Source organism: Nothoprocta perdicaria, unplaced genomic scaffold, assembly GCF_003342845.1.
Source record: "Nothoprocta perdicaria isolate Ctin4 unplaced genomic scaffold, notPer1 scaffold_15, whole genome shotgun sequence".
Lineage (NCBI taxonomy): Eukaryota > Metazoa > Chordata > Aves > Tinamiformes > Tinamidae > Nothoprocta > Nothoprocta perdicaria.
This window is the reverse complement of record NW_020454649.1, coordinates 3,963,398-3,976,438: the sequence shown is the minus strand read 5'-3', so window position 1 is coordinate 3,976,438 and position 13,041 is coordinate 3,963,398. Positions and strand designations below refer to the sequence as shown.

The window sequence follows — 13,041 nt, the reverse complement described above, 5'->3', positions numbered from 1 at the left end:
GTCGTTGGCTGCCTTGCAGAAGCAGAATATTTGCATTTCACTGCTGTGTCAAAGAAGTGCAAAGAGGCTGAGGATCAGTAGCAACGGCTGTGGGAGAACCATTCTTATGGTAACATCGGTGCCTTTTCCATGCAGAAATTATGTGTTAGAGCAATGGCTAAGTGAATGGAAGACCTGGCTTCAAATTCCTGCTCCCTCTGAGGGGTGCCCTAACCTCTGTACTTTATGTGCTCCTTCTTTTCCCCCCCAGCACTGTTCAGTACTGAAGAAAAACAAACAAACAACAATCAAAACCAAAACAGAATTGCTAGGCCGGGGGAAGAACATTTGGTAAGTGGCTTACTTCGGTAAGTAGACAGATAAGAGGATACTTCAATCCCGTTTCTTCCTTTATTTGTGTATTTTACATTAACCAGATGTTGTGTAAAATGCACTGGCCATGTTGGAGCGTACATCAGGACCCAAACCTCTCCCCTCCAGAGGAGTTCCCAAGTCATCCTCTGGTATCAGGAGACACAGCTTCACTCCTTGTGAGTTTTCAGTTCTCTTCTGAACGAAGGCCTTTTGTAGCTGCTACTGCTTAGGTGTATTTCAGTAGCCTTTAAAAAGGCATGTTAACTTACAAAGCACAAGAGGAGCAAGGCCTGTTCTTTAAGTGCATCAGTTAATTACAGTGAAAACAGCACACCAGTCAGATTTAAACACTGGCTATTTTTTTGAGCATAAGCTCAAAGAACACAAAAACACCTGAAGTGTGTAGCACAAGTTCTTGTGCTTTCAGACACTGTTGCTGCATATGTGCTATTATAGAAATTTGCAGGATATACAATGCATACCTAACCATATGCCTCTAGTCCCTGCATGTTGCAAGATGGGAAGCAAGGCAGAAGTTACTAATAAGAAAAGTAAACAAAAAGATGACCTTTTATGTAGATAAGGAGTTCAGAGTTACACAGTTGTTGTGCTTTAATTGCTTTAGCTGGAACACAAGCTACCCATCTCTGTGCTTGCTTAGCCATGCCCAAAGTCTCATCGCTAACCTCCTACTCATTTAAAGAGGAATTCTAGCAGATAAGTCCGTAATAGAAAGAAATTAAATTTACTAAAAACAAAATCATTGATTCAATAGCTATTCATCAATTATAAACTTTTAATTGTAGGGTTTATCTCCTTTTTGCCTTTCACCACCAGTTACAGACTTGATGGTTTATGATAGTTATCTTGTTTATTACTGATATCCCAGGTGAGTAATATGTGACAGGGAGCGTTCCAGGAGTAGCTATTTATTGGGATTAATGAGTGCAGGGTTAACAATATGTACAAGGTAGTATATTAAAACTGTTGAAAATTGTCCCATTCTGCAGGACTATGACAATTAAAAGCAAAAAATTGCTGTGTAATAGCCTGCCACAATTTTAGCTTAACTTGACATGCCTTTTAACTCCTTTCTCCCCACAGTATGTGTTTTAACATTTTGTAAAATCAAACCCAGTGCAATAGAATTGTCCCTTTTTCTATTTTTCCTGAAATGCAAGAATTAATATCTAGCAAAAAGTTTCCAAATGCTAGACAGTAATGATTTAAGTAGGTAGTGAAATTTTCAAAGAAGGTGCATCTGGTTTGGCTTTGCAAGCTTTGCTTGGGGCAAAAACATGCTTACCAGGAATACTAGCTTAAAAGGAGGAAAGCCAAAATCCATCTTATTCTGCACATGCCTACCTAACTCAAAAGAAAAGAAAATCTTCAGTTTAGGACAAGCCTTCTAAAGAAAAGCAGCATTTATCTGGTAAATGCAGAAGTGAGAAGAAAAATGTTATTCCAACAAGACTTCCAGCTTCCTCTTACACATATGCTTAGCTCAACAAAATGCCATCTTTAGTGGATTATGGATTGGAGTTGTGAGTTGAGCCAGTGAATGTCTACATTGCTTATTTGCTATGTTTCTGGTGGTGTACTGCCATTGGGGATGGCAGAAAACTACCATGGACTTTCCTTGTCCTCCTTCCATCAGCCTGTCTAGCTGGAGTCCTTGAGCAAATCAAGAGCCCTATCCTCCTAATACCCAAAACAGCCTGTTACTTAAGGGAAGTAAACTCCTCTAAATCTCGATCTGACCTAATCTGTGCTTTTTTTCTTTTCTTTTTTTTTTTTTTTAATGCACAGGAGCTGTTCCTTTTCCTCTCTAAATTCACAGATAATTCTTTAGAATTAGGCCGCTGCTTCATAAGTCATGTACAGAATTTATATAATGAACCTGAGATTTTTGTAAGAGTTTAGGTTTAAATCACCACAGATTGGTAATGGGGACCGAGCGCTTTCTATAAAAGTCCTTTGGAAAAGCTAGATTTGGTCTGTAAAAAATGTTATTTGCAAATATATATTCTTCAATTACAATTTTTCTTTAAAAAGATACACTAAATGACACATGAAAATTCTAAGACATTTGTGGCAGGGTGTTTCATAAGAGATTTTGAAAGGAATTGAGAAAGTGGCACCTGAGATCCAATATTCCTTCATAGCTGGGATCACAGTCCGTGCTGGAAGTGTGGATGAGGGGGAAATATCTGCTTCCACTCTCTGGAGCCAGGCTTTCACTCCCAGAAGTTGTCAGGACTTTTGAAGATATCCAGGGTGGATATACACAAAAGTGTATGCTGAATACATGAGGAAGCGGTGTCTTGGGGTAGTGCTGAAGTGGAGCACCAGTACAGCACAGTTTGTGGAATGAGCTCAAAAATTTTTAACATTTCTGCAATTGTTTCACTCTCTTTTGCTCTGGGCACCATTTCTCTCACAATCTAAACAAAACTGCCAGGGATTAGGTTGAATCAACTAGCTGCTAATAATTTAATCCTTTTGCAGTTCACTGACCATAGCTGAACTAAGCGCTGGTCAAGTGCCATGTCACTAGTTCAATGGAATTCAGACTTTGGCACCCTGAAAAAGGCAACAGATGTGCTTTAATGATTATCTAATAACTTCTATTTTTTTTTTCAGTTTGCTGTGCTAATGAAATCTAATCTCATTGACCCAGCAGACATAACCATAGCAGTGAGAACTTTAATGGCAAGACAAAGGACCTGAACAATACCACACTTTGGCAGGAGGCCAGGAATCAAAGCTCTGCAGAATGGATTGGGAGCAACAGACAGGTTGACCTCTGTTCTGTGGGCTCTTAAAAAAAATCAGCAATACAATATGCGAATGAACACAACATGCCTTCAAGTAAGCATCCTGAAATACCATGGCTTTCCTTGGGACTAGGGAAGAGCAGAGTAGAATCTCCATTAGGAATCAGTAATAATTCTGGATGGAATCCAAAATGTGCAATTTCCCCCTGACCATTTCAGGAAGGTCAGTAGAACTGTATTAAAAGTGAATTCAGTTTATGGTATCTTATAAACAACCACCAGCAGGCATCAGTGCCCTGAGCAGCTTGAGGTACTGTCTTTTTTTTCACTTGGAGTAGTAAGTCTGACTCCTATTGATTCCCTTACGGGCTTCAATGGGGATGAGAGAGTGTTTGTCAGCGCTAAAGGTGCAAACCTTTTAAATGCCAGAATGAAATCTCTGCAGCCTCACACACGGGACTGTTAGAAACACTGCTGCAGACTTGTCCCTTAGCTTGTGCTATCACTCTGTGCTCCTGGAAGAAGCTTAAAGAGGGCTTTAAAAGCAGCTCTCTGAAAGATCTCACACGTGCCATATGGCTGGGTATTTGTAATGTTTTCTGTCTCACGCTCTCGTCCTAAACTGCTGTGGAGTTGAACTATTTGCTCTATTCTGTCTGCCGTATTTTAGTAAAGATATAATTGTAATCATATAATTAGAGTTATACAGTTACGTATGTGTATAGCTTAATAAAATAGTGAAGATAGTGAAGTATTTTTCTGGTCCTACGTGGCTGAAATGACTTAACCTTGATGGACCTTTTTGCATTAACCAATAACAACAACAACCTGGGAAGCAAAAGGAAGCAGATATTTTGGTTCTAAAGTTTGGAGGCCCTCTCCGAATCAAGAAAAAAGAAAAACAAACAAAAACCCCAGCAACTTTGAGCCTGTTCATCTGCAGAGCTTGTGCTGTGTGCGTACCTATCACTAGACCATTTTCCTAGTGATTCCTCCTATCTAGCTCTATTTTTTTGCCTTACTCATGTTGAATTTGATCCAGCTACCTCTGTGTGGAAACTACTCTTAGGCAGGCATTATGATACCCTATTTATATCACTGGTGACATTAATGGCAAATGGGACACATTAGTAAGTGTCACAAGTGACTTGTCAGATGCTGGGGCCATGACTTCTCTCTATCTCTTCAAATGACAGCAAGTAAATATTTTGAGGTAGGGGACTTAGACAGAAGTCTTTGATCTTCTTGTGCGCCCTGCTGAAGCTCCTGGATGTTAGCAGGGAAGAGCAGACATCACTCATGGTAATCTGCAGCTGTCAGCTGTGCCATGTCACCTATAATTGGCAGCAGCCTTCTTTTTTGAGTGTTGAAATTTGTCGAAGAAGCTGAAAGTCATCATTCTGTCTTCTGTAAGCTTCAAGCATGTGAGAGGTATAGGCAAATTCAACTTATTGGCATCCTTGAGCCTTTTTACTGTCTGTTGGTTGTCAGAGGGGACTGACCGAAAGATCAGAGATGACCCGATTGACCAGATGTAGGTTGTTGTTTTAGCTTTAGCTTCTGTGAATGCTATGTGCTTTTAGAGTTGCTGGAGATAAGAGGAGGAAAATGCACAGGAGGGAAATGACCTACCTTGTTGGACATAACAGTCTCTCCTGCAGGAAGTTTTGTTGTTGCAAAGTTAGAAACCTTTAGCCCCATTGAGCAGAGCTTCTGTCCTTGGCATTAAGTGGAAGTTCTGTCACTGAATGAAGAGCTAGGAAATGCCTGGGATGGCTCCAGCAAGCAACACTTTATGTTTATCTTTTGGTGTTTCCAAGTGACAAAACCATCTTCCCAGGTACTCTCTGTTTTCACAGGGTGAAGGATTTTTGGGGGGAGAAGTCTTAAAATGGCTGGCAAGTGCAACCACCCCGATAAACGCAAGTAATTCTGCTGGCCGAGGCTGAATTGAGCTGCAGGTACCTCTGTAGGGAAGGCCTGGGGAGGCCCAGCTTTGCCTCAGTCTCACAGGTAGCCTTCAGTGAGGTACATTTCCCTTCCCCATAAAGTTTATATAAAGCTCTTAATGGGGGATTATTCAGAATTTGCTTCAAAACAGATGAACAGAACATGTGCCTCCTTTTGAATTAACTCCACACTCTATGTGTCATGTTTGCAGCTTCTGGTTTAAGATTCTTGTATCAGCTAGCAGGGGTCAGGCAGCTCCAAATCTCCACGCAGGAGTCAGAGCTTCCAAATTTCACTGCATTCCCTAGACTAGATGTATTTAGTGTCACACAGCAATACAATGTCCTTTGCTCTAAATTGGATCCTTGAAGGTATTGTTGGCTCTCAGTGAATTGAGTTTGTTTTAACAGATTCGCCTCATGTTTTTCTGTCAATTTCTACTTTTTCTGTCAAGTTCTGGTTTCTCATCTCTCCATCTCCATGGCTTTGAAGCTTATCCCTGATAAAAAGCAGCACTTATGTCAAAATACACTAGTGGCATTTTGACACACAAGTGCACAGCCTGGAAGTCATTTCCCTTGGCAGAGTTACCTCCTTTGGCACCCTCGCCACAGCTGAGTTAAGCTGCTGGTCACTCATGTGTGTTTGTCCCATCCTTTCTGTCAGAGGTAAACCCTTGGGACTCTCAACAGCTTACCCGAAATAAACACCAGTGCAAATAGTGCTGAAAAAACGTACTGGTCTGAGACTGTTTTCTGGGAAACAGTTTCATGTTGGCTTTGGGCATTTAACCTAGGGCAATCCAAGGAAGTAAGCACTGATGCCAGACATGGCATTGGCTCCTTTCCTTCCTTTTCCTCTCCTAAAGAAACATCTCGTTTACTGAATGATACCCCTCGCCTTTCTTAGCAACGTCTGCTGCACTCCTGATTGCCATTCATCATTTTGATAATCACTCTAGATTTGAATGTTGTGTTAGTACAAGCTTTCTGTCTTCAAGAGAGGAAGAATCACAAGAAAATCTTGTCAGTCAGGTACTCCGAGTCGGAAATTTCTTTCCAGATCTGATTGGAAGAGCCAAAGATATTAGTATTGTCATCTACCAGCTGGAGATCACAGGCCCTATGTCTCAGTGTAAATGCTCTATATTCTTTTGGTGCAAATCAACCATCTACAAGAAGTGCTCGCTGTGTGTTTCCTCTCCATGTTGTATTTTAGAGAATATAAGAGCCAACAACAGCTCAGCATTTATATGCACCTAGGAAGTGACAGCATCTGATTCTTCAAAGCAATCATGTGGCGACATCCTGTTTTCCAGGCCATTTTGATCTTTGTCTTCTGTACCGAGGTTTGACATAGATTTCCCAAGTGACCTTAGATAATGATGTATAGCACGTGCTGTTGAAAAACTTTCCATATTTGCCCGGGGTTTTGTTTTAACTCCTGTGAAATGAGAATATTGCTTGCTTGCTTCTACCATGGTCTGCACTGCCCCTGTAGACAGTAGCTCTCTGGGGCAAAAGGGGCATGTGGGGCAGCCCTGGGAAGCAGGAGCCCGCTCCTGGTGCTGCCCCACATTCCTTAGGGCCCTGCCTGGGTCTCTGATCTCTTCCTAGTGCAGCTATGAAACTTGGATTCTTCATTATCTGCTGCCTGACTTCAGATACTGAGCTCTGGGAAAAGCAAAGCACTACGTAGCACCTACATTTTAGTGTAAGAGGATGACTAAAGCCAGGCACCTACACTAAAATGTAGTGCTACATAGTATTAACACTCTTAAAAAATAAATAAATCAGACCTTAACAGCCTTGAACTAAGTACAGCGCCCAGTGACTCAAACTAGTGCAGTGATTGTTTGATACTGGTCTCAGTCCTAAGATGTACATGGTGATACAGCCCCACTTCTTCATGAATATGGATATCCATACACATTTTTGGGTTTGTGTTGCATGTAGCTGCTGCAGTGATGTGCACTGTAAAAGTGCATGTAGAAATCAGTAACTTCATGTTCACATCACCTATTGAGTAGCGGTGCAGCAGGCAAGGCCTCAGGGAATACTGCCGAGAAAACATATTACGTGGTTAGATTTAAATTGGGAGAATATGTTTGCATATTGGGAAAAAAAAAAGTGGATGTAGGGGAAGTTAGAGTTGTATAACTAAATAACAGAAAAAAAGAGGGTGGTAGTGGTGGAATTTCTATCTAAAGTTTCCAGACATAAATAAGAGTATATGGAGTTTCAAAATAATCCACATACAAAATATTTACTGAAAATGCTAGAAGCAGTGTGTGTTTTAATCTTAACACACTCATGAAAGTTTCCTAATAAGATAACGCTTTCTACTAGGATTAAAATTTAATTTCTTTCTTGAATTCATTATGACTTGTAGACTCAATATGAAGGTTCTTAATCTAGTCAGTCTTCCTCGTTGAATTTGCATCAAGATAAGAGTAATGCACAAAAGGGCAAAGCAGCTAGAAATAAATCCTGATTCAGCTATAGTAAATAGAAAAGTTGCTGTTAAGTTTACTAGCGTCAGAATTAATTTATACTCTATGGTGACGGTGCATTATATGCCGAGATGACACATTTTTATGTTCTTGTTAAACCCTGACACCCAACAGGATAGATTCTCTTCACAGGAAGGCAGGGTGGCCGAAAGCCATGGAAATGAAATCAAGACTTAAAAATACCACTGAAGAGCTTTCCATTGAAACATGAAACTATTTGCACAATTAGAACAAAATTAGTAATAATTTTTAGTGTGGTAAAGTGTTATATTATTAACTCAGGACCAGGAGGGGAACAAATCTCTCAGAGCTGCACAGTTGTGGTAGAATTCTGCATGAAATGTCTCCTTTCTGTTTAGAGTGAAATCACTTTGTTCAGTGATTCTTGACATTTTATGCATCATTACAGACATTTCAAGAGGGAAGACGGAAGGTCCATGTCTCTCTCTGAGCAGAAAGTGATTGAAATAGGAAAACAGTTGCAATATCTCAATACAGCACTGCTGTTATGGCAGAGTTGTTTTGAAACATGACTTGGAGAACCAGTAAGGCCTCCTCGTGTTCTCCGTGTGCCTGCCTGGCGGTCTGTCTTGCCTTCATCTGCATCGAAACGTGTGGTGTTTTACTAGAGAAACTCTGGGGTGGTGAATCAGCACATCTGTAATACAGACCACAGAAAAAAAATCTTTCCCACATACTTGGAGAAGTGTGCACACCAGAAATCAGTTAAGAAGCCATTTTTTGAATTTTAATTGCTAACACAATTTTGGAAAACAGGACTATGTGTTGATAGATATGGGCGGTAGATATGTATTTATACTTGCCACTGGCAAATTAATCAGGAACAGAGATTGTGACTTTATTGGTGCATTCGCAAGCAATGAAGCCTGTAAGGTTTTTCTTCTTTTGAACACTTTATAATGTAACCAGCTCAATAGTGTGTGCCAATGTCTTTTGGAAATGTATTGTGAAAAGTTTTATGAAGAGTAATAGGCATGCAGCAATGCATCCCCAGGCTTGTTTTGACTCAGGAAGTTAAGTATCTTCCAGTGACTCAGAAAATAATATGAAAATAAGGAAGGGCTATGAAACTGGAAAGTGCACTTAGTCTTTTTTTCTAGCTGACAGCTATTTTCATGATGACAGCTATTGATACTAGGAAAAAGCATTAAAGGTTTATGTGAGGTAATAACTGTATAATGTTTTCAATGTTAAAAAACACCCATATAAAGTTTTTTCTTTGAAATCTGGATGAGTCCACACCTGACCTCAAGAGTCTGAATGCTCAGCACTGGGATGTTTTAAAATAAGTGAGAAGAGAGGGTGAGAATTCTGACAGCTTCTTTAGGTTATCTGTGGTAAAACTGATTGCAAAGAAGAATACAAAGGTTTAACTTGAATGCTGAGTTAAGGGTCTTTGTTTCTAACAAAGCAAGAATATTTAGGCGCTGCTAATTTTTCCAAAGAGTCAAAGAGAAAAAAAAGACTTTCAATAATTTCCCCTATACCTCTTCTGTTGAATTTCCTCCATGAACATCTCATCTTCTAGGTTACATTTGTAATGGCCATGAAAAGGCTAACGTGCTTACTTTGAGTGGGATATTAAACAAGCCTACATCTCATCCTAGCCCAACTGTGAAGATTTCACCCACCCAAAGTGAGAATGCGAGTGTCAAAATCAAGCTTCAGGTGCTGCAGAGGATTTTGCACGCCAGACATGTCCACTTGGCAGAATTTTCCATCTTTCCCTTGCCGCTGTCTATCACAGGGCCTGGTTCTCTTGTTGATAAGATATGAGTAAACTGAAGCCAATAAAGACAGTCTACTGCTTGCTTTGCAAAACCAAACTCATGCTATATAGAATTGTTGCATCTGCCCGAGCCAAGTGGGCTACGGAGGTAAATCCCAGCCTTGCTGAGAAGGCAGAAGTGATGGAGAAAGGGAGGCTGCATCCGTCGCATACAGCCTTGTGACGGAGCGGGATCTCGCAGAGAAATGTGTGGGCAGTGCTGCAGTTGAGACGGAGCGTGGGGAGGTCTCCATCCCAAACCGTGTGGTTGTTGCAACAGCTGGCTGCTCTCAACAGCCCTCCTGGTGGACAGCAACAGTTGGGGGCCTCGGCGGTTGTCGGGCCATCGGGGACCCCTACTATAGCCTGTCATCACTCACCTAATGAGCTCGAAACAGGAGCAAAGGCTCCTGGCGGTGCGTGGCTATCTTTAGCCGGGCGGCCGGGGCCTGCCGCCGCCGTGTGTGGTGGACCCAGTTGGGGCTGGCGTGGGGATGCCGATGACAGCCTGTCGGGATCAATTCGCACGCCTAATCCGGGGCTCAAGCGGGTCGGTGCTGCGCGTTCCCGGGGCGAGCGCACACGTGGGCTGCCTCCCGAGCGAGTTTTGTAAGTACTCGTCGGTCTTTGAAGTGGTGTCCCTCGGGTGGTTGTTTCCCCCCTTGATTGTTTTATTAATTGCTTGTTTCTGGAGGGATAAAATCCAAGACTAAACAAGGAATGTTTAGAAATGGCACAGGTTCACTTTAGTTGCACATGTTGTCATCTGAGAATAAACAAGTTACAGTATCAGCAAATACATAATGACTTAAGAATACAAAGTCTGGAGCCCCAAAGAACCCCGAAGCACATTCGCGTCTTTGTCCGTGGGCACGGGCTCCGGCGGTGCCAGATGCTCCCGGCAAGCTGCAGGGTTGCGCGTGTGGAGGCTCAGCCTCTGCCCTGCAGACACGCGCATCCTCCTGGACTCTCCTCGCCAGGCACCGCGTGGCTCCTTCGTGGGCTGCCCAGCCAGCCAGGGCAGAGAAAGAGGCAGGGAACGCATTTTCCTTGGCAGAAGACAATGTCCTTTCTTCATCAGTGCTACATTCACTTACCCACTCCTCACAAAACAAAGGAATACGGCAGTAAAAGCAACGGGCGGGGACAGGAATAACTGTGTATTATTCATATCTGAGTATACTTGGCTTCAGGCTCTTGCTGAACCTCAGCGTGAGTTATTACCCGCTGAATCAAGCCTTAGGCTAGTTTAATTATAGGAACATCTTATTAAAAGGGAAGGAAATGAGGAAGAAAATTAAGACAATATTCCTGGAGTACCATCTGCATGAGTATCTGGAGCTCATTAGGGGTTTTGGAGCTTACAATTAGCTATCTTATATGTGTCTAGGAATAATCTTTAACTCATAAGACATTCATTAGGATTTATTTTTCAGAGTCAGGATCCTAAATCTGCAAGTGCCAATTTAGTATCTACAAAGCCAAACAGGATGGTACTTTGTATTAATTTGTCTTTCACTTGCTGAACTGGATAACCTATGCTTGGCTACATAGAGAAGTTCAGGAAAAAAAATTGTAGATTGGGGATCATGCCAACATGTCGTAGGTCTTCATGAACTATGAAGGCCCAGGAGGTTTAAGGGAGAGAGGATCTTCCTCCTTGACTATGTAATAACAGTGAAGGAAAGAGACTTGGTTCATGGTGCCAGAATCCCCCAAAGTTTAGGTATATTCCTTATGAGGGTATAGATTTGGCACAGTGATATGCAGCAACTTCCAAAATCTGGGTTTAGCTTCTTGCTCTTTCTGGGAAGCAGATTTTGGGTGGACGTAAAGCATTACATTGCTCAGCAGGGGCTGAGCAGAGGCTGGGTTCTGCAGACCACAGGGATGCTCAGGAGGAGAGGGCAGAGCCACGGCCAAGGAAGCAGCTCCAAGGGCCCTTGGGCACCCAGGCCAGCTCTGCTCCACCTGAGACACGCGCGTGGCACTGAGATATGCACAGGGTGCCATCTGGTGACAGGACAGGGAATCTGGGTACCAGGGATAATGGTGCTGCTAGTGCCTGAGCACATGGTGACAAGCTTTGCCACTGAGCTTTTTGGCCCAGACTTTAAACGCAGTGTGTGTAAATGAACTTGTATATAACCACACTAATAATATACACCCAAACTGTAGGTAGAAATGAGCATTACTCATGGTAGTAGTTAACTTTCCATGAGGAGGCAAGGATATTTTGCAGACACATGCGATGCAATTTTGCATCCAAGTTACAGAGGATGAAGTATGTGTCTGCAGTTCCTTGTACGATCTGCTAAAACAGATATATGTGGCATTTCACATTCCAGTTGTAGGGACTCCTGTTTATACTGGAGAACAGAAGATGAAGCAGATACAGTCATGGAGTGGCAGCATAAGCTTTACTATTAGTTATGACTATTTTGGTGTTACACAGAAAAGCTCCAGGATACAGCTGGTCACAGTCTGACCAATTACAAAGTTCATATTTGTGTTTTGGGCTTAGAACCAACTCTCTGAGCAATGTGCCCTGCAAAACCACATCCTGGATGTGTATGCGGCTAAATGTGTATGAAAACAATACTCCTTCTCTTTCCTTTTTAAAGAATTCGGTAGTTTCATGATTAGGTTTTGTTCCGTGGTCAGATGGAGAATTCATTCCAGGTTTAGTCCTCAAATGAAAGCAAAACTTATAAGTTTTAAATGAGCACCCCAGAACTACATAAGCCTAGCAGTAAGGGCACTCACGGCTTCAAATTAGGCCAAGTGGGGATCTGAAATTTAGTTTTCGTAAGGGAAACCCACCGCCTGAAATATGCCTGTATTCTCATCATGCGGTAGTGTCAGCTTACCCAGCAATTTTATCCTGCTCCTGAGAATTTTTTCCTAAAGAAAGTTCCCAATGAAATGAAAGTTTCTGCTTCATTTGTAATTATTTTCCAAAAAAAAAGTTAGACTATGAGGTTTTTTTTTCCCTTGCATTATTTCCTTGAAAAATGTAAATTTGTCCGTAAGGCATCATTCATAACTTGAATGAAACCTTTTACCTTTCAGTAAAAGTAGCATTTTATAAAGATGACTGAGATTCTATTTGTGACACTATGGAGACTAAGCAGAAAAATCTGTCATTTTGGGGTACTAAAAAGACATATAAAAGAGGTGAACCACTTGGCACAGAATTCAGCCTCTGTATGTGCAGGGCAAGCAGGGGGAAAGCAGTCCAAGGAGGGAGGAGGCAAGGAAATAATGCTGCTCAACATAATCGGCAGCGGGGTTGAAGTCTGAGAGGGACAACCTTTTCGTAAGCAATCCAGGATTTTTATAAGCCACCTTCATCTGAAGGCAGAGATGTGAAGGAGGAGCCTGATGTAGCTCTGAAAGCATTTTCAGGACAGCACAGGAGAAAGCTGTCCTGAGGATAGGCCAAGCTTTTACTATGGAGTAAGCTTGCAGTGGGAGGCTGATATCATGGGCTGATTAAAAGTCAGAAGTGATTAGAGCTGATGCTTGGAACATTTTCAGCCAAATTCATTTCCATCAAAGTATGTTTTCTTAGCTGGAGTCAAACATTTCACATAAAAAAAATTTCCAGTGAAATTTCCCAGGGCAAGGCTGATCAGAAAGTGAGGAAAAGATGATGG

At 41.9% G+C, this 13,041-nt stretch overlaps 1 long non-coding RNA gene across 2 annotated transcripts; it reads left to right on the top strand.

The window, feature by feature from the left end:
- Positions 1–256: 256 nt before the first annotated feature.
- Positions 257–3,833, top strand: LOC112943535. Of its 2 annotated transcripts, none has more exons than XR_003248615.1 (2): positions 257–330; positions 3,035–3,833. It is a non-coding gene; the product is annotated as an uncharacterized LOC112943535 (long non-coding RNA). The 2 variants fall into 2 exon arrangements; XR_003248614.1 differs by having other exon boundaries at positions 2,998–3,833.
- The last annotated feature ends 9,208 nt before the right edge of the window (positions 3,834–13,041 follow it).